This window comes from Pinus tabuliformis, chromosome 8 (assembly GCF_031772625.1).
Source record: "Pinus tabuliformis cultivar Carrire ecotype Pingquan chromosome 8, CPIR1, whole genome shotgun sequence".
Lineage (NCBI taxonomy): Eukaryota > Viridiplantae > Streptophyta > Pinopsida > Pinales > Pinaceae > Pinus > Pinus tabuliformis.
The window spans coordinates 834,792,836-834,813,118 of NC_142294.1; the positions used below are offsets into that span (position 1 = coordinate 834,792,836).

General features: G+C 38.0%; 1 protein-coding gene and 1 pseudogene across 1 annotated transcript in view; one reads left to right on the top strand and one right to left on the bottom strand.

The window, feature by feature from the left end:
• Nucleotides 1-20,283, bottom strand: part of LOC149238175 (chromosome-associated kinesin) — a 215,609-nt gene that overhangs the window by 84,348 nt on the left and 110,978 nt on the right. The gene's annotated exons all lie outside the window — the stretch shown is intronic.
• LOC149238176 (25S ribosomal RNA) lies at nt 16,415-17,844 on the top strand (annotated as a pseudogene).

The following is a 20,283-nucleotide window of genomic DNA, read 5'->3' on the forward strand; positions in this document are numbered from 1 at the left end:
AGATTGATCCAGGCACCATGGGTCTCCACAGGGTGTCAAATGATGGTTTGGGGCCCCTTATTGCTTATAAAAGACACCTTCTACAGCTTAATGAATCTCACAGCCTTCCACTCCTAAACAATCTCCCATGCTTCCCTAACTATCTCAACTTCCAGGCGGAGCTAGTGTGGTTGGTTATGTCCTGGCCAACTATGAGATTCTCCCTCACATGTGACACCTTCTTATCTCCCACTCTCTCTTCTAAACCATTCACCTGGCTGTTCCCTCAATGCCCCCCACGCGTCCACCACTTCATCCAATTTTGGCGCCTCGTGTAACACCATTCACTTTCACAAGGAGTATGTCTACTCTTATACCTTTTGTCTTTGCCATTTGGTTTTGTCCCTTTCCCACTTTTCATTCCTTGTGACAACTATGACCAAGTAAGAACTTATCCCTGGGGCCATCTCGGACGTTGCCCTTGATTCCTGCCCCTGTACCATTCAACATCTCCCAAGCCCCTAAAACCTGCCTGCTGCCCCATGAGTTGTTGGTATGATGAGAAGTGCACACTCCTGCATGACACCTCGATCTCACACAACCCTTTTCATTCCACACCTTTGAAAATCTTATTGGCATGTCCTCTATAATAAAAAATGAGAATTTCTTTCAATAAGGAGATGCAAGCTTTGTGAACCCCTTTTTAATTCTCCCAAAGCCTTGTGGAAAACCCTTTTTCCTAGACAAAGCGTTGTCCTACATGATCTCAATCACTAGACAGTGTCCTCTCACACTACCTCCCTTTATAATGTCCCCCAGGTAATCTCCAAAACACATTGCCTACCTTCCTCCACTTGTCATATATTTTCTTATGTCAACGTCAAGAGAGGCATCAAGATTATGAGCACCAATAAGATTGCCGATGAGGAAGGCATTCAAAGCAAGTTCCTCAAGCATGGTATTCACACTCAAAACTTCCACATTGTTGATTTGTTTAAACACAATGCTTGCACATGTTTCCCTCCATTATGGCGTAACCAAATCATTGGCATGATTTTCAAATAAAGAATTACTTCAGATCCAAACAAAGCGTTGTCCTACATGATCTCAATCACTAGACAATGTTCTCTCACACTACCCCCCTTTATAATGTTCCCCAGGTAATCTCCAAAACACATTGCCTACCTCCCTCCTCTTGTCGTATATTTTCTTATGTCAACGTCAAGAGAAGCATCAAGATTATGAGCACCAATAAGATTGCCGATGAGGAAGGCATTCAAAGCAAGTTCCTCAAACATGGTATTCACACTCAAAACTTCCACATTGTTGATTTGTTTAATCACATTGTTTGCTCATGTTTCCCTCCATTATGGCCTAACCATATCATCCGCATGATTTTCAAACAGAGAGTTACTTCAAACCCAAACAATTATAGGACCATCATTATTAGACACGCCTTCTCCAAGCTTTATGCTACAATACTTCATTTTTGGTTATGAGATAAGCAAAGGAAGAGGCACCTCAAGGTCAAAGTATTGGCGAGTTTGCGCCCAGAATATCAAATTATTGATCACATGTTATTCATTCTTTGCACCATAACTATGGAGGCTCGTCATCAATATTCAAAATTCTTTTGTTTTCTTACACTTTAGGAAGGAAATTAACTCAATCTCAAGAGAGGCCATGTTGCAAAGGTTATGTGACATTGCCATTTCAGACAATCTTCTAGTTTCCATCATGAGAGATTACAAATCAGTTCTTGGTCGTCTCCGAACCACCAATGGCCTTTCCAATTTCACCAAAAGAACTATAGGGGTCAAGCATGTTGAGAAACCAAGTGCATAGAGTTTAATACTTGATTTCTCTTCTTGATAATTACTTGTGAATGTTAAAAATCTTCTTATTACTTCTTATGTATTCTTCATCAAGCAATTATACAAATGTTCAATCTTTCAAGAAACAAAGAGACGAGAGACACCAAAATAAAGTTGCAAGCCAGGGCAAAACCCACAAGCGGAAAGCCCATCAATCCTTTCCTTATAGATTCTTCATCAATAAGAGAAATCCAAGTCAAGCTAACCAGTGATCCAAGCGCCAATTCAACCCTCCAATTGTTCACAATAGTGTTTACAAGATACCACTTATTTGTCCTCAAATCATCTTTAGTCCATAGGAGTATAGCTCACAATACAGAGATACAATGTCATAAGTAGCTCTTATATCAGAGATAGATTGCCACAGAGAACTCGCATTCTTCATATATAGTTTGCCATAGGGAACTCGCATTCTTCATATATAGTTTGCCATAGGGAACTCGCATACTTCAAAGATAGTTTTCCACAGGTAGCTCAGATACTTCAGAGATAGTATTCCATAGGTAGCTTGCATATTTCAGAGATAATCTTCTACAGAGAGCTCGGATATTTCAAAGATAATCTTCTACAGATAGCTCAAATCTTTCATAATGTATGTGCCCCAGATTCCATTCCACGACCCAAGTTTCTCTGCCTCAAAAGATCACAAAATTGGTTTCCAAATGGTAGTAGATAGGTGCCAATATATAGTTGTTTGTTCATGTGAAGAGACACATCCTTTGAGCAGGCTGACTTGTCTTTTTGGAGGGCCAACTTAGCAACTTGGAGGGACAAATGACACTTACAAAATTCAAATTTTCTTCTTTTCACAAGGGTCACAAAGAACATGCCCTTTTACATTTTCTTTTGACCAAAACAAAGCATGAAGAACATGCTTGACAATAAAAATAATAATAATATTTTTTTTGTTTTTGTTTTTACATGAAATACATATTGATACAAATACAACGACAATTATGAAGACTGAACCTAGTTATAATTTCAGCACTCCCTCTTAGTTAGGAAGGTATTCATAATGACTTATCGAGGTATTCTCAATTTGAGAACTTCTATAAGAGAGGATCCGGATTGATAAGCATCAATGATGATAACATCATCATAACCAACATTGTCAAACTACCAAGGCCTTGACAACTACGCTCTATGTCTACACTAGATCATAGCACAATGTTGGGAGGCATTCAATAGGACAATACATCGCCTCTCCAAGGACATACTCCACCTACATTCACCAAAGTATGTCCTCACATGACCATTTCCTAATCCATTGTCACAATACTTGACACAAGGAAATGTCGGTTGTCTAGGCCATTCTTACATAAGATCAATGTACTTGACTTACAGTTGTTAGTTCTGGTCACAATATAGATCTCAAGAATGTTGGTCCCTGATGCTTATCCAATCCACCATTCTCCCTACCTATGTTTATGCACTAGGCTTACAGCTATTAGTCCTGGCCATGGTACGTAACACATGGAGAATAAAGGTTTCCACCCTCACTTCCTCTCAATCTGGGAGGAGATATCCACAAGACTAAGTTTGTCTCAAAAATACTTATCCTTTCTATTAGAAAGGAGCTTCATCAGTACACCAACTACCTGTTTGTCAGTGGAGATATATTGTAGCTTCACGACTCCATTTTGCATCACGTCATGAATCATAATGCGTTGTGACCTTCCTCGTTCTCTGACAATCTTCATATAGCTTCGATTAATACAAGGTATTATAATTGAATCTGGCATTCATCAAACCCTTTAAGCAGCCAAACTGCTTCACAGTTGATTGCATGTTTTTTGCAATGTAACAGAATTCTACTTCATACTCTTCCAAGGAACCATACCAGATCCTGATCATTGGTAGTATAACTACTCGTAATCAGCAAAACCAACCCAATTGATGTGAAAATTTATCATGGAATCAATCAGCTTCTGAAGGATCTTGTTGTCAAGCTCTTCCTTGTTTTTTGCCAAACAGTAACGTATTCATCCAAGATCTCACAATTCTCTCTTTCTAGCTAAGGTAAGTGAACTTCTTCCTTTTTATTGGGAGAACCTTCTCAAGTCTTGCTTTCAAGCTACCATCTAATGCTAGGTGTTGACTTCTTAAACTACTTTCTCCTTCATTTACGGCTTTTAGGAAAGTATTTGTGCTTTGTTGCATTCTTTCATTTGTTGTCAAAGTTTAGGCAGTTCTCACTATTGACCTATAAACTTTATTAGGAGGCTAAGAAAGAACAAATATAATTAAGCAAAGTACGAAGACAATAGCAATAGTAGTAATCAAGAGGATGCAGGGTACTTATTTTTTGAGGAAGGTCAGCTCCCTCTTAATCCTAGGTCTTTTCACCAATCTTATCCTTGCATCAGCATGATGTCATTTAGGGCTTCATCTTATAGTGGAAATGATTAATCCTAGGGTTTTCTTAGACCTTTTGCTAGGATTTACAAAACCTAGATGCCTTAATATTCCAAGTCTTCAAGAACAGCCATACTTTAAACTTGCATATTCTACAAACATACAAATGTGTTAGCTGCAAACCCTAGAATTGTTAGTGACAAGCCTTCTATACATGAGATGGAGTTCATTTCTTTTGATAACAAAAACCTAGCCTTCGTATGCAAGGAAAGACTTTGAATGTTAACATATCAATGATCTCTAATATATCTACACAAACCCTTTTATAGTACATCATTATCTTTCAAGAGAGCATAGGTCATTAGCTTACTTTTCATGTTCATTTCTAAATGTGATTTCATTATGACCTAGAAGACTTAGCATTATATGCAATATAATTGGCATAGGTTATTGGTTGCAAATGAACAAGAATTATACGTACCTCTTATATCTTACTTGCTCATCCTTACAAAGATTTATCATTGAGATCAGCTACAGAAGCATAATTAGGATCCTCTTTCGATCTCTTGCAACATGGATAATTTTGACTTTACTTCAACTGATATATAACATCTTCCTCTAACAAAAGTATCTCAGATATTCGGCCTTCAAATTTAGTCACAATTTCTTCAAGTTGCTTCAAGAAACTATCCTTGCAATGCTACAAAGACTGAGATAACAAGGCTCATATGAATTTCAAGGTTTCTAGATAAGTGTTGGACATGTCTTTAGATTATTTCATAGATTCATCACTTCCATGCTCAGTCTAGTTATTTTTTCACAAATTTGGATGTGTTGAGAAATCCAAGGAGTTGGTAGTTAAACGATTTCTCTTATTATGACATTATCTTGTGATGTTTTCCATTATTATTATTAGTTGTTTTGAATTATCTTTTCTTATCATCAAGACTAATGCCAAGCAACAAATAAAATAGAACACAAGATGTAGGCATGCTGCCAAGGTAAACCCCCTCTCTAGGGGAAAACCCAATCAAAATTCTTCGTTCAGTAGATTCAAGATGAGACGACCAAGACCCTTACAACTTAGACTCGAGACTACCTCCATCAAGTCATCCTCCTTTCACTGTGTTTGCATACCATGACCTATATCACTGTGTTAGCTCTGAATTCTTGTCACTGACTTTGCATCGAATCATTGCAACTGAGTTTGCACCGAGACATCACTGCAGTACCAACAGGACCGAGACCTTACCACTGTAATAATACTGAGACCTCATGATAGTTACAACACCAAGACTTCATTTCTAAGGTGACTCTGAGACCTTTTCATTGTTGTAACATCGAACCCTTATCACTGTGGTTGTACTGAGACAGAGAATGCATTTGCTGAGAAATCTAGGGCATTCAGAGTTACAAGATTTCTCTGCTTGATAATTGCTTGTGAAATAATTTTACTTCTTTACTTATAGTCTTCTCTTTGTTAGCTTATTCATGTGTTCTTCTCATCAAGACAATTACCAATATGCACAATAAAAGACAAGCGACACAATATGTAGGCTTCTCAGCCAGGGCTAAAACCTCTCACTTCTCGAGAGGAAAACCCGATCAAAATTATTCTTCTAGATCTCCAATTTATAAGTACCCTTGACTCTAGTATCCCCCCAAGAACCTTGTCACTAACCTTGATGCTATGCCTCTTCCCTTCCCCGCCTTTCTTCTTGATCTCAAACTACTCTCCTCATCTCCATCTAGAGAAACTCGGTCTCTATCTTTTCACTGCTCCTTCTCGACTTCCCCTAGAGAATCTCGGTCACTAGGTCTTTATTGGTTTCCTCTAGAGAAACTCGGTCTCTAGATCTCTACTTCGACCTTTCCAGAAAAATCCTTCCTTGCTTCCCCAGAAGAAACCTCTCCTTCGCTTGCCCAAAATAAACCCTTCTTCGCTGCCCCAGAAGAAACATTTTCTTCTTTGCCCCAGCAGAATACTCCTTCACTTGCCCAGAAGAATCCCTACTTTGCAAATCCCAAAAGAATCCCTCTTCGCATGCCCAGAAGAATCCTTTTTGCATACCCAGAAGAAGCTTCTTTTGCTGCCCTCTCTTCGCACTTTTCTTCTGCCTCTTCTTCGCACTTTTGTCTCACCGAATTCAAGTCGAGTTGCTTGATTGAATGCATGTCTTCAAGTGAGGCCGAGTAGGCTATATATACACTTATTCTCATGTCCTTTAGGCCAACATGACTATTGGAGGTAGGTCGACTTCTTCTAGAGGGTTCCTTCATTATTGTAGGCCGACTTGAAGAGGATAGATGACAAGTTCTTTGAGGATACTTTACATAGACAATATTGACCTTTCACAAAGTGTAGCATGACTTCATTACATGACAATGACTCATTTTATGACTAGATGACAAATAAATCCTAAAGACTCTCAATGCGAGTGTTGACTCAAAAATAAAACCCCTTGCTCATGAAATCCATGAAGCAAGTCAATATAATAATTTTATTTTTCTTATTTACATCTCATTACATAAAATCATAATTACATGTCATCATAAAGACCGAACCTAGTTACACTTTTCAACAGCATCTACACTGTGTTAGGCACCGAGACCTTCTTACTATGATGAAACCTTCTCACTGTTGTGACATTGAGACTGTAGCAGTACTAAACCTTAATCTGCATTACGTCACTGTAGCATCTGAACTTCATTTCAGAGAAAATTCGAGCTTCTGTGATTGCACCGAGATCCTCCTTATACCATGTTCGAGCTCTTGTAGTGACACTGAAATATTTCTTTTGAAATTCTTATGTGAATTTTCTATGATGGTTATGTGAATTTTCTATGATTGTATATATAGTTGTTGCCAACTTGAAATGAGCCGACATGAATATATGAAGAGGTGTGTCTTTGTATCTAGGCCGACATGATATTATTTGAGGTAGGCCAGCTTGATAAGGATTCTTTCAATAGCAAGGAGACTTTGACTTGATGAAGGAGTCTTCACAAATTGACTTTGACATTAACCTAAAGCCTACAGTGGAGGCTTGACCTATATATTTGACCCAAGCATGAAACCCATGCTTTAACAAGTCAATTAAAATAATAATAAAATTGTTTTTTCTTTCTTTTGACAAATATATTACATTTTGACTTCAAGTACAATTATGAAGACCGAACCTAGTTATATTCTTCAACACACCCTCTTAACTAGGGAGGTATTCATATTTACATATAATCAAAGAGGTGCGGGGAAGATCTCAAAACACATCATCTATGAAGAAGTTTAGAGACCGCAATGCCATGGACTAGATTCCTGACCAGGGCAATCTATCCATTGGTCTCTCATCAATTTAGGCATCGCAATGCCACAGGCTACATTCCTTACCAGAGCAATCTATCTGAGTGGGGCTAAGATGGACTCAAGCTTTCAACCTCTCTAGGTACCATCAAGCTTACTTGCTAACCATCAACGCAGGGATCCAGGTGTGTATCCAAAATTAGAGCTCTATAACCAGCACCACCTTTCCAACTTTGGGACCTAGACAGCAACACAAAGTGTCGACCAGATATCCTCCAAGGCAATGCTTCACTCACAAAGCCTCAACACTCCTTGATCCAGCAGATCAAGGACAACAAATCTCTCACAATCAAATTGATCAGAAACCAACATGCTATCAAAACCTTCGAGAAATTTACCTGTACAAACACCACCCCAATCAATATTATACTTTCACATGTACATAATCAAATACAAACCTCTGGGGTATTCCAAACAACTTGATGTTGCTTCTCAACTTTTCATAGTAGGACTTAGACCTTTCCCAATGAATCTTGATTGACGATTCCTCAACCATGCACTTTCCTTTCCTACTTCCCATGCAGCAACATATTCTTCAATCGGATCCTGCTTTCCTTCTTTCAGCAGCACCTCAAAATGCATTCTCCAATTTCCTTCTCTCACTCATGACCTTCACTAAAACTTACGGTTATTAGTCCTGGTCTAGGGCATGACACATGAAGTAGAGAACCATATTTGTCACTTCCTCTTAATCGGAGAGGATCTAATCATTCTTGTATATCCTCTTATACTAGGGAGATTCCTTTCATTCAAACTCGTCTTAACCTAGGAAGACTTCATCCAAGCTCCCTCTTAACTTATGGAGTTCTACTTCTTCTTTACAACATCAGAGAATATTTTATGGCTTCCATCCTTCTTATCAAAGGCATTCATATATTATGCTTATCACATCCACTTTACTTACAATCATCTTCACCATCTTGAAGATGATGTACCTACACAACTTAGATAGCAAGTACAACCAAAATTATAGAAGCATGAAGTTAGCCATATCAAAATCTTATAATAATGAAAGCATTAGACTTTTCAAACATAATCAGCAAGAGACTATACTTCAATACTTCAACTTCTTGCCTAGGTTTTGTTACAAACCCTAAATCACATCCATAGCTCAAAATATTAAACTCATCTAGGGTTTCAATATTCTTTCAACGAGATGACAAGTTCTTTCATATAGCAAACCTTAGAAATAAAACAAGTAATGTGTCTAACAATTATCAGAATTCATATGTTAGACTCCTCACTAGGATTTCATACATATCCTAGATTTCATACATGAGCTTCAACAATCAAAACGAATCACAGTTTAATCAACATCATGACTAGCATCTACTAGGGTTTGATGTAAACCCTAGATTTCCATCTACAAATTCTCAATAATCACTATATAGAATCACAAATTCCAAACGGTTATACATACAAGTGAATTTAACTACTACTAGGGTTTAGCTGCTAAACCCTAGATTCTCCAAACAACATCATCCTAGACCATCAAACTTTGATTAGGGCTTGTTTCCAAACCCTAGGAATCATGACCATTAACACTTAGGTCAACACATATATCTAGGAATTCATCAGCATATCATAAGCACATCATATGTCAGGCAACATTAATATATTAGACATATACCGACTTAGAATAGGCTAGGGTTTCAACCAAATGGACACATACCTAGGGTTTCATTCCTAGAATTCGAAATACATAACAAGGGTTTTGCTTATTGACCCAACCAAACCCTAAGGATCTAGGGATTCAATTCATAACATAGCAAATCCTACTTTACCAGAACTTCAAAGGTTCGGGATTTCAAACAACATCATTTCAACCCTAACAAGTTAGGGTTTTCATGATCATACCAAAACTCCAAACATGATATTATCAACAAAAACTTCAAATAAAAATTCTCAATAACCCTAAGCAGTTTTAGGGTTTCAAACATTAACATTAGCATACTCTTAGGTTAGGTCTTTCCAAAGAACCTGTCTAGGGTTCTATAAGATCAATTAAGAATATGAGGGTGGTAAATTTCTCAAGTGAAGTATCAACCAAAACAAGAATCATTATGATTCAATGTGGCTAGACATAACAATGTTAGTTATTGATACAAATTACAAAAATAAGATGAATGTACTTTTAAGAGAATTTTGTAAGGTGTATGGTTTAAGACATACTTGGAGATGTTTCTTAACAGACCTCGGAAGGATTCCTTGAAGTGTCTTCTTTGTACTAAGCCATGATCTTTTATACCTGTAATACATACTTACAAGCAAAACATGTGATGCCAAGAACGTGATTTAATTTCTCAAGTTAGATTTCCTAAATAGCCATGGAGGATGGAATTCTATGAATAGTTATTTCTTCTTTTAATCAAGTAGTTTTGCTTTGAATCCTAGATTACTTGTAAATCCTAGATGGAGAGGATTAAGGTTCTAACATGTTATCTAGAGAGTACACTCTTAATCCTAGACTAGTTATAAACAGGAATTATATGAACCATTAGAGATAACAGAAATCTAAAAGCTTATAAATATACATACCTTGTGTTTACGTACCTCTGATTTGATAGCTTGATGGAAGAGAATCTTGACAATACTTATTTGATTTCTTTTTCCATAGGCCAGACTTGGGATAATCTTCGACTAAATGCTTATTTCTTTAGCAAATCCTCCTTTTGTTGCCTTCAATTTCATATATGCATGACTAGTGGTTTTTGGTTAGGGCTTCTATAATCTCAAATCATGTTGAATAGCTTTTAGACTTGTGATAACTCAGTCCATTGTTTCTTCAACGAGTGGAAGAATGTACTATTTCGACCTTGGACATATCAATGACCATTGCATTGTTTCCATATATCAATACTAAGCCCAAATTTTCCTTTATGACATGATTGTGACTAATACCGAACTTCATATTGAACTTGCTACACAAATTTATCAATGAAGTTTATCCTATTTTTTTCTCGTTGTAGTATGCCAAAATCTTGTCATATGATTTTCACCGAAACCTTCTATGTGTTTTGAGTGAAGTTACATGATCCGAAATCCTCTATACTGAACTATGATTTCATCAATCCTCGTACTACTGCAAATTGATCCAAACTTGTCACCTTGAGGAATATTGGAGTCCTCCTTCTTCTTCAAGGTGTTTTTAATATGGTGAATGAACTAGCTTACTGAAATTTGCTATCCATCCTTCCAAGATACCTCAGAATATTAGCCCAGAAATGTCCTTGGGATCTTGATCTTGATCTTCAACGCAAACAGATCCTTTCACTGAGAATACTTCAAAGTGATCTTCAAACTGCCTTTGACCTTGACCATAGCTCTGATACCATGTTGAGAAATCCAAGGAGTTGGCAGTTAAATGATTTCTCTCATTATGACATTATCATGTGATGTTTTTCATTATTATTATTAGTTCTTTTGAATTATCTTTTATTATCATCAAGACTAATGCCAAGCAATAAATAAAAGAGAACACAAGAAGTAGGCACGCTGCCAGGGAAAAACCCCTCTCTAGGGGAAAACCCAGTCAAAATTCTTCCTTCAGTAGATTCAAGATGAGACAACCAAGACCCTTACAACTTAGACTTGAGACTAACTCCATCAAGTCATCCTCCTTTCACTGCATTTGCATACCATGACCCATATCACTGTGTTAGCTCTGAATTCTTGTCACTGACTTTGCAACGAATCCTTGCCACTGAGTTTGCACTGAGACATCACTGCAGTACCAACGAGACTGAGATCTTACCATTGTAATAATTCTGAGACCTCATCATAGTTACAACACCGAGACTTCATTTCTAAGGTGACTCCGAGACCTTTTCACTGTTGTAACATTGAACCCTTATCACTGTGGTTGTACCGAGATAGAGATTGCATCTAAACTGTGTTAGGCACTAAGACCTTCTTACTGTAATGAAACCTTCTCATTGTTGTGACATTGAGACTGTAGTAGTATTGAACCTTAATCCGCATTACCTTACTGTGGCATCCGAACTTCATTTCAAAGATAATTTGAGCTTCTGTGATTGCACCAAGATCCTCCTTGTACCCTGTCCAAGCTCCTGTAGTGACACCGAAATATTTCTTCTGAAATTCTTATGCGATTTTTTTGTGATGGTTATGCCAAGTCCTCATCCTTGTATATATAGTTGTTGCCAACTTGAAATGAGCCGACATGAAATTATGAAGAGGTGTGTCTTAGTATTTAGGCCAACATGATATTATTTGAGGTAGGTTGACTTGATGAGGATTCTTTCAACAGCAAGGAAACTTTGACTTGATGGAGGAGTCCTCACAAATTGACTTTGACAATAACCTAAAGCCTACAATGGAGGCTTGACCTATATATTTGACCCAAGCATGAAACCCATGCTTTAACAAGTCAATTAAAATAATAATAAAATTATTTTTGTTTTCTTTTAACAAAAATATTACATTTTGACTTCAAGTACAATTATGAAGACCGAACCTAGTTACATTCAGGAATGAGGCTCGATATAGGTGTAGACTTCGGATTTCTATGATCATGGCCCTTTTTATAAGGAGATAAAACGTTTTTTCTATGCTTCAAAATTACTTCGCACTTTTTGTCATGTCTCATAAAAGCATTGTTACATGCCTTAGAGATTTAAATAATAGTTCTTCTTTTAAGGAAGTATATTACAACTCCTTAAATCATACAGTCCCACAAATAATTAGGTCTTAGATATCATGATATTTTATAGTAATGAACTGCTCAAGTTTGCAAATTTTCATGAAAATTAAGTGCCATAAGTAGCTTCGTATGAACCTTAGAGAAATGCCACAATAAGCTCGAATACCACAGAAGAGTATTGTCACAGTAAGTTTGGATTTTATAGAAAGTGTCACAGAGATTCAGATTGTCTTTTGATCTTCTTCTCTTGCTTTGAGCAAGGGTACAAAGATCTTCTTCTTATCTCTTCACTTCAACCTTCTATTCTTCTTGAGTACTTTGTAGATTGCAGAGATGATTACTTGTGTGTTGTAGTGGATGCGAATATATAGTCTTCTTGAGTGAGATGTGTGTTCAATCATCTCCTTGCAGTTCTTCAATCTAGATTTTATAGGGCTTGAACCATTGAATTTGGCTTCATAGGACTTATCACAAATATATCCACAGGTATGACCTTTGAATCACAAAGATAGCTTTATATTAGGTAACTTGGATCTCACACACAGGAAACTTTAGATGCCACTGCTCTGTAATTCTTTCTAGCTTTCATACCATGTTGGGAAACCAAGTGCATCGAGTTTAATACTTGATTTCTCTTCTTGATAATTACTTGTGAATGCTTAAAATCTTCTTATTACTTCTTATGTGTTCTTTATCAAGCAACTATACAAATGTTCAACCTTTCAAGAAAAGCAAAGAGACAAAAGAAACCAAAATTAGGTTGCAAGCTATGGCAAAACACACAAGGGTAAAACCCATCAATCCTTTCCTTATAGATTCTTCATCAACAAGAGAAATCCAAGTCAAGCTAATCAGTGATTCAAGTGCCAAGTCAACCCTCCAATTGTTCACAATATACCACTTATTTGTGCTCAAATCATCTTCAGTCCACAGGATTATAGCTCACAATACAAAGATATAGTGTCATAAGTAGCTCGCTTATATCAGAGATAGATTGCCACAGAGAACTCGCATTCTTCAGATATAGTTTGCCATAGCAAACTCGCATATTTCAGAGATAACTTTCCATAGGTAGCTCACATACTTCAAATATAGTCTTCCACAGGTAGCTCACATACTTCAAATATAGTCTTCCACAGGTAGCTCACATATCTCAGAGATAGTCTTCCACAAATAGCTCGGATATTTCAAAGCTAATCTTCTACAGACAGCTCTCATATTTCAGAATGTATGTGCCTCAAATTCCATTCCACAGACCCAAGTTTCTCTGCCTCCGAAGATCATTGAATTGGATTCCAAATGGTGGAGGATAGGTGCCAATATATAGTTGTTCGTTCCTGCGAAAAGACACGTCCTTTGGTCAGGCCGACTTCTCTTTTTGGAGGGTCGACTTGGAACCTTGGAGGGACAAATGGCACTTCCAAAATTCAAATTTTCTTCCTTTGACAAGGGTCATGAAGAACATGCCCTTTTACATTTTCTTTTGACCAAAACAAAGTAAGAAGAACATGCTTAACAATAAAAATAATAATAATAATTTTTCTTCTTTTTATTTTTACATGAGACACATATTGATACAAGTACAATGACAATTATGAAGACTGAACCTAGTTACAATTTCAAAAAAGCATGGGTGCCCCCTCTCACCAACTCGCTTTGGGATTCACATTGATGACCTGTAGTTCTTTCCCAAGGAGTATATATAGGATTGGGATGGTTTTCGTCTTCACCACAAATGATCTCCTTGCCTCTTTTTGTCAATCAAATTATTCTCTTAGCCTCCCCACTAAACGGACCCCAAAGATAGATAATCAATGCCCTATCTAATGTTTGCAATCTTTGACAATTGACAATTAACCTAAGTAAGACAAAGGTTATGATCTCCAACGCATGAAAGCATTCTCTCTTCAATTACCACTTCCACTTCCTCTTCGAAGGCATAGAGATCAAGATCACCATGACTTATACTCACTTAGGGGTTCAATTTTCAAAGTCTTAGTTCAATATAAGATATGATTTTCATCCTAAGCTTAACAAGTCATACGGGTCCCTTACCCTACTTGATAGATAATGTTTTTTGAGTAATTCTAGGTATCTCATCTAACATGTACCTCTTGGACATTATCATCGAAACTACAGTCCTTTATTGTTCGAAGGTCTAGGGAACTAGTTTGTTTCAAGTCAATTAAGCTAGGATGAAGGAATTCCAAACCCTTCTTGTTCACCACACCATTTATTCCAAATAGGCAGTTTCTTAATCAATCAACCAAGGGAAGTTCAAGGCCCATCCTTTATGCTTCAAGGTCATTTTTAACTCTCTTTCCTAAGTCCAAAATTTAGGAGACTCAACTACTAGTAGTGATCAACCACCCTACCTAGCTCTTTATTCCATCAGGGCCATTGCCTCTACAATCCCCCCATGTAGGTTCATTGTTTGGTTTTCGAAAACTTTCAGGGTACTTCAATTAGTGGTAATTTCTCTTGATCAACTCCCCCCTTTCAAGTGTTGGAATTATTAGTTAATCTATATATATATATGGCCATGATTTATGTATTATTATTACTCATAATCATGAATATGGCCATATTCTTTATTTTGTTATTGTATTACTAGGTAAGGTTAAGGCCAACATAGTCAAACTCAATATGTAGGCTCAATAACCCTCTTAAGGTGTGCCCCATAATTATGTGGGCCCATAACACCCTCTTGAACGAATACTTCACTTCAACTCAAGCTCTCATTTGTATTATCTCATCTTGTGATCTTGATCTAAAATAAAAATCTTATAACCGTAATGACAATTAATTTTGGCATTTTCTCTTGTGATTAGCAATTTTCTCCTAGGTGCACTTGTGCTTGTGTTTTGCACTTTCTCTAGCGCACTTATGAGGATGCTATTTCAAAATTTGAGTGAAATTTGGTTCTATCAGTTCTTATATTGACCCTTATAAATATCAACATGGGATCATACTATCTGTGAACCTTGCTTGAACCAAAATTATCCGCTAAGGGCATCATACCCTATGGTATCGAACTAGGTTTTTTTCGATCATCATTTTCTACAATTTCTCTACGAGCTCTAAAAGTATATACCCTAAATTATTTTTCAAATCTTATAAATGTTTTCTAGCACCTAATGAATCCATCTTACAATGCACATCTAACTATGCACTTTGCATGTTGGTCCTCCACCACTTCAAGGAATGGATTGCCACCTTTAGACCTACAATGCATATGACAAAACACAAACAACTTCTCTCTGATTGTCGACATCAGCAGAGTGGCAAGGAGGTGATTACTAGTGATAACTCAGCTCTAATTGTTTCTAAATGTGATGGTGTACTCCTTGGCATTATTAAATCTGGGGAAACCCGTATTCCAAGAGTAGGGCCCAATCTTCTATCTATTTACCACAGCACTCACACCAATCCAAAGGTGGAATTATTGCTAGGTGAAATATCCATGCAATTAAAATGATAGAGCACCTAGTAGAGGTTCGTCTAGAAAACTATACCATATAACTACCTTAACCACCCAAAAAATAATCTAACATCTCCATGTGAAGTGCAACTAGAAAAGAAGTGCCAAGGTGGTTAGACCACATCAATATCATACCAAAACCATGCGTTGTTTCATAAACCATCCATTGATTTCCCATTAAGCCATGTGCGCCTTGGGAGAATATGTCAACCTCTCCAATGATAAATAATCATGAATGCCTTGGAAATTGTGCCCAAGAGGGAAGCACTCCATAATAAAGCCTCAAATAACCTCCAATTGACCCCTCCAAGTCCAAACAGCTACCAAATGAAGTGCTTAAGCAATTAACTTCCAAGGTAATCAAAAGGATTAATTTAACTCCTAAATAGTTTAATCAACTTCAACAGATGTGCATAAAGTATGATGTTGAAATAAAACCACAGTCAAACCTCCCAATAGTCACCAACTGAATAAATCAACATGAACATGTGTGCCAGTAAAGGGGGTTGCACTCCAACAAGTGTTGTACCATGGAAACAATATGCATCTCACATAAAGACCACCATGATAACAACACAATCACAAAATAGAAGTTCCAATTAGGTTTGAGCCTAGGGCGCACCACCAAAGGATTATGACATGATAAAACCTTGGGAAACCATAGAAAAGGCTTCATCACCAAAGAGATATGTAGTACCTTCAATAGAACAATAACAATGTAGGTAAGGGAAGTCGGCAAAAGGGATCTGTAACTTTGAGAAAAGGATTGGCTCTAAGAGTTGGGCCTAGGGGTCTACGCCCTCAACTCGTGGTTGTCGGCAATCTGCCTGAGCTGCTCTCGCGGCGAGGGCGGGCAGTGGAGTGTTGATTGGGCTATGGCCGTAGAATGCCCCCTACCAAGGGCTTTTCCCTAGGCGGCGAACAGTCAACTCAGAACTGGTACGAACAAGGGGAATCCAACTATTTAATCAAAACAAAGCATTGCGAAGGTCCCTGCGGATGCTGACGCAATGTGATTTCTACCTAGTGCCATGAATGTCAAAGTGAAGAAATTCAACCAAGTGCAGGTAAACGGCGGGAGTAACTATGACTCTCTTAAGGTAGCCAAATGCCTCGTCATCTAATTAGTGACGCACATGAATGGATTAACAAGATTCCCACTGTCCCTATCTACTATCTAGCGAAACCACAACCAAGGGAACAGGGTTGGCAGAATCAGCCGAGAAAGAAGACCCTGTTGAGCTTAACTCTAGTCCGACTTTGTGATATGACTTGAGAGGTGTAGAATAAGTGGGAGCCGTTTTCGGCGCAAGTGAAATACCACTACTTTTAACGTTATTTTACTTATTCCGTGGGGCGGAGACGGGGCACTACCTCTGTTTTTTGCCTTAAGGAAAGTTTCGGCGGGTCGATCCGAGTGGAAGACATTGTCAGGTGGGGAGTTTCGCTGGGGTAGCACATCTGTTAAAAGATAATGCAGGTGTACTAAGATGAGCTCAACAAGAACAGAAATCTCGTGTGGAACAAAAGGGTAAAAGCTCATTTGATTTTGATTTTCAGTACGAATACAAACCGTGAAAGCATGGCCTATCGATCCTTCAGATTTTCGGAATTTGAAGCTAGAGGTGTCAGAAAGGTTACCATAGGGATAACTAGCTTGTGGCAGCCAAGCGTTCATAGTGACGTTGCTTTTTGATCCTTCGATGTCGGCTCTTCCTATCACTATGAAGCAGAATTCACCAAGTGTTGGATTGTTCACCCACCAATAGGGAACGTGAGCTGGGTTTAGACCGTTGTGAGACAGGTTAGTTTTACCCTACTGATGAACCACACCGCAATAGTAATTCAACTTAGTACAAGAGGAACCGTTGATTCACACAATTGGTCATCGCGCTTGGTTGAAAAGCTAGTGGCTCGAAGCTACCGTGTGTCGGATTATGACTGAACGCCTCTAAGTTGATTACATCCCTCCCCATCTGACTCAAACTTAGAAAAAAAGTAAATCAACAAAGTTATTGTTAATTTTGGCAGCTCAGCAACAAATTCCAACCATGGGACTAGATTCCTCGTTTTCGAGAGGACCAGTTTTGAATATTAAAGCACTCAAATCGGATAAGTGAAAGTGTACTTATGAAGAAAGGCCCACATATGCACATTTGGTCAGGTCGGCCCTAACAAGAAATTGGTCACCCTTGGAAGCCTATAGATACAAGTGACCTCAAGCTCATTTGTGTTGAACAAAGTGTAACTAGGTTCGGTCTTCATAATGACATGATATTTCTAAATGATGTAATAAAAGGAAATAAATTACTTTTGTATGCCTTGCCACATAGGTTTCATGAGCAAGAAGTGTCACTAGGTGAAAGACTTCTTCTTGATGTCTTTAGGATTTATTTATATGTCAAAGAGTCATGTCATATGTATAGAAACTCTTCATGAGTTTATGTAAATGTATACAAGTCCACAAAGTTGTGAAGAAGCCCTCCAAAGACCAAGCATAATCCTCCAAGAAGTCTGCAAGCGAAAACAAGAAGAAATCCTTAATGTCGGCTCCAAATAGAATTAATTAAATAAATGAAAGTCACGTCGTCTCAAGGAAATAGTCATGACGGTTCATGGGTTCATGTCGGCTCAAATATAGGTGGCTCACCACTATAAATACCCCGTCAAGGTATCCACAAAACGCAGATCACAGTTTCGCATTTCTCTCTGAAACTTCGTGAAGATGGGTGCAGGTCTCCGCAAATAAGAAGAGACAAATCTCAGGTTCTTTCTCTAAAATTTCGCATGAGAATGGAGGAGCAGATCCGCACTACGAGTAGGCATACAAGGAAGGGCTTGACTGCACCTCGGATGGGTATTAGGTGCAAGCAAGCTACACTTCGGATGCATGGAGGAGCAGACAGGACCTCAAATGGATAGTTAACCTCGGCATAAGAATATCTCCATAGTCCTGGTAAGCCGCAGTATCAACAGTAACAATATGATCAGTCTCGGATCCATAACAGTGAAGGAGCATGACAATCTTGGCATGATGAAAGGAAGGTAAGATCACAGTCTCGGCCTAGTTAGAAGGTAAGATCACAATCTCAGTGGATCTACCTCACAACAGTCAAGGTATGTGTATATGGTGGGAAGGATTTCCGATCCCTTACTATCCTCATTGTCTTAACTTAATAGATATCACAATGACCCTAGATCTCAGTCTCGCATATGTATATATCATCATGTTGAAAAGAATTCCGAAGTCCATGTATATAGAGGTCTAGAGATGAGGGTTTCAAGCAGTGTCAAGTGTTGTTGTAGCAATGATAGTGATGGTTATATTCTCGGCATCATGGAAGAAGTTGTCACAAGGATAAAGCCATGATCCGATTCGTGTAAGATCATGATCTCGTTGAAAATGCAGAGATCACCTCTGTAGCAATTTCAAGGGACAGTGATGGTGCAACAATGAAGTGATCCATGATGGCAGCGGAAATGAAGATATCAATGATGCAGTAGTGCAGCCGTGATGATGATCTTAGCAATGGCAAGGAAGAGGATTGATGCCTTGGTCTTGGAGAGGCAGATTGTGTCAAGGGTCATGGTCTCGGTATTCGTCAATGGAACCTCTATAAGAAGAATTTTGCATGTATTTTCCTCTCCAAGAGGGAGAGGTTTTGGCCCTGGCAGAAAGCCAAATATTTGTGTTCTTATCTCTTTTGTCTTGATAGTTGTTTGATGAAGCTAACATACACGCACTAATAATAATGGAAACATCAAGTTAAGTTAAATAGTATAAATACTTCACAAATTGTTATCATGTAATGAAGAATCATTGTATTTTTGAATGCCCTAGATTCTTCAACAATTTGGACATCACCAAGCATCTTCTTCTTCTCATCTTCATTGATTGGTTCGCATAGGTTTGAGGCTAGGTTGACGAAAGAAGTTCGCACATGTCTTAGATTACAAGGTCCAAAGATCGCACATGTTTCTAGGGTTTTGGGTTACAATCACAAGCTTGTCAAAGGAAATTTTCAACTATAGTCGAAGGCTTACAGGCTCAAGGGAGCGACTAGACTCTCTCAATCGCATGCATGACTCTTCCTCCATGCGAACGGAAACTAGAGCTAAAATTTGACATTTGACCGCAATTGACCACAGTTGACCACAAACGGGAAAAGTTGCCTCTCATATACATTGATGCTGGAAACATATTTGAATGTTATTGGGTTAATTTTGCGGGATGATTTTGTATTGGCCTCATTGTACTTTTTGCTGAACATTTTATGACAATCTAATAAAGAAGAAGAATTTCAAGGGTTTTCCCCATAGTGGGCTTTTCCCTGGTCTTTGACCAAATCCAGTGTCTCTTGTTGATGTGTTAATTGTCTCCTTTATCATTGCATTTATTGTTCTATCTTCAATTAGTGTTGATGATTGACAAGATTGCTAATTGAAGTATTGAATTGGGATCAAAGTAATTGAAACAACATATAGCAGTGTGAAAATTAACATGGTATCAGTGCTAAGGTGAAGGACAAGCCCACAAGGAGACATGCATTGAAGCAATCTTCTTTGGAAA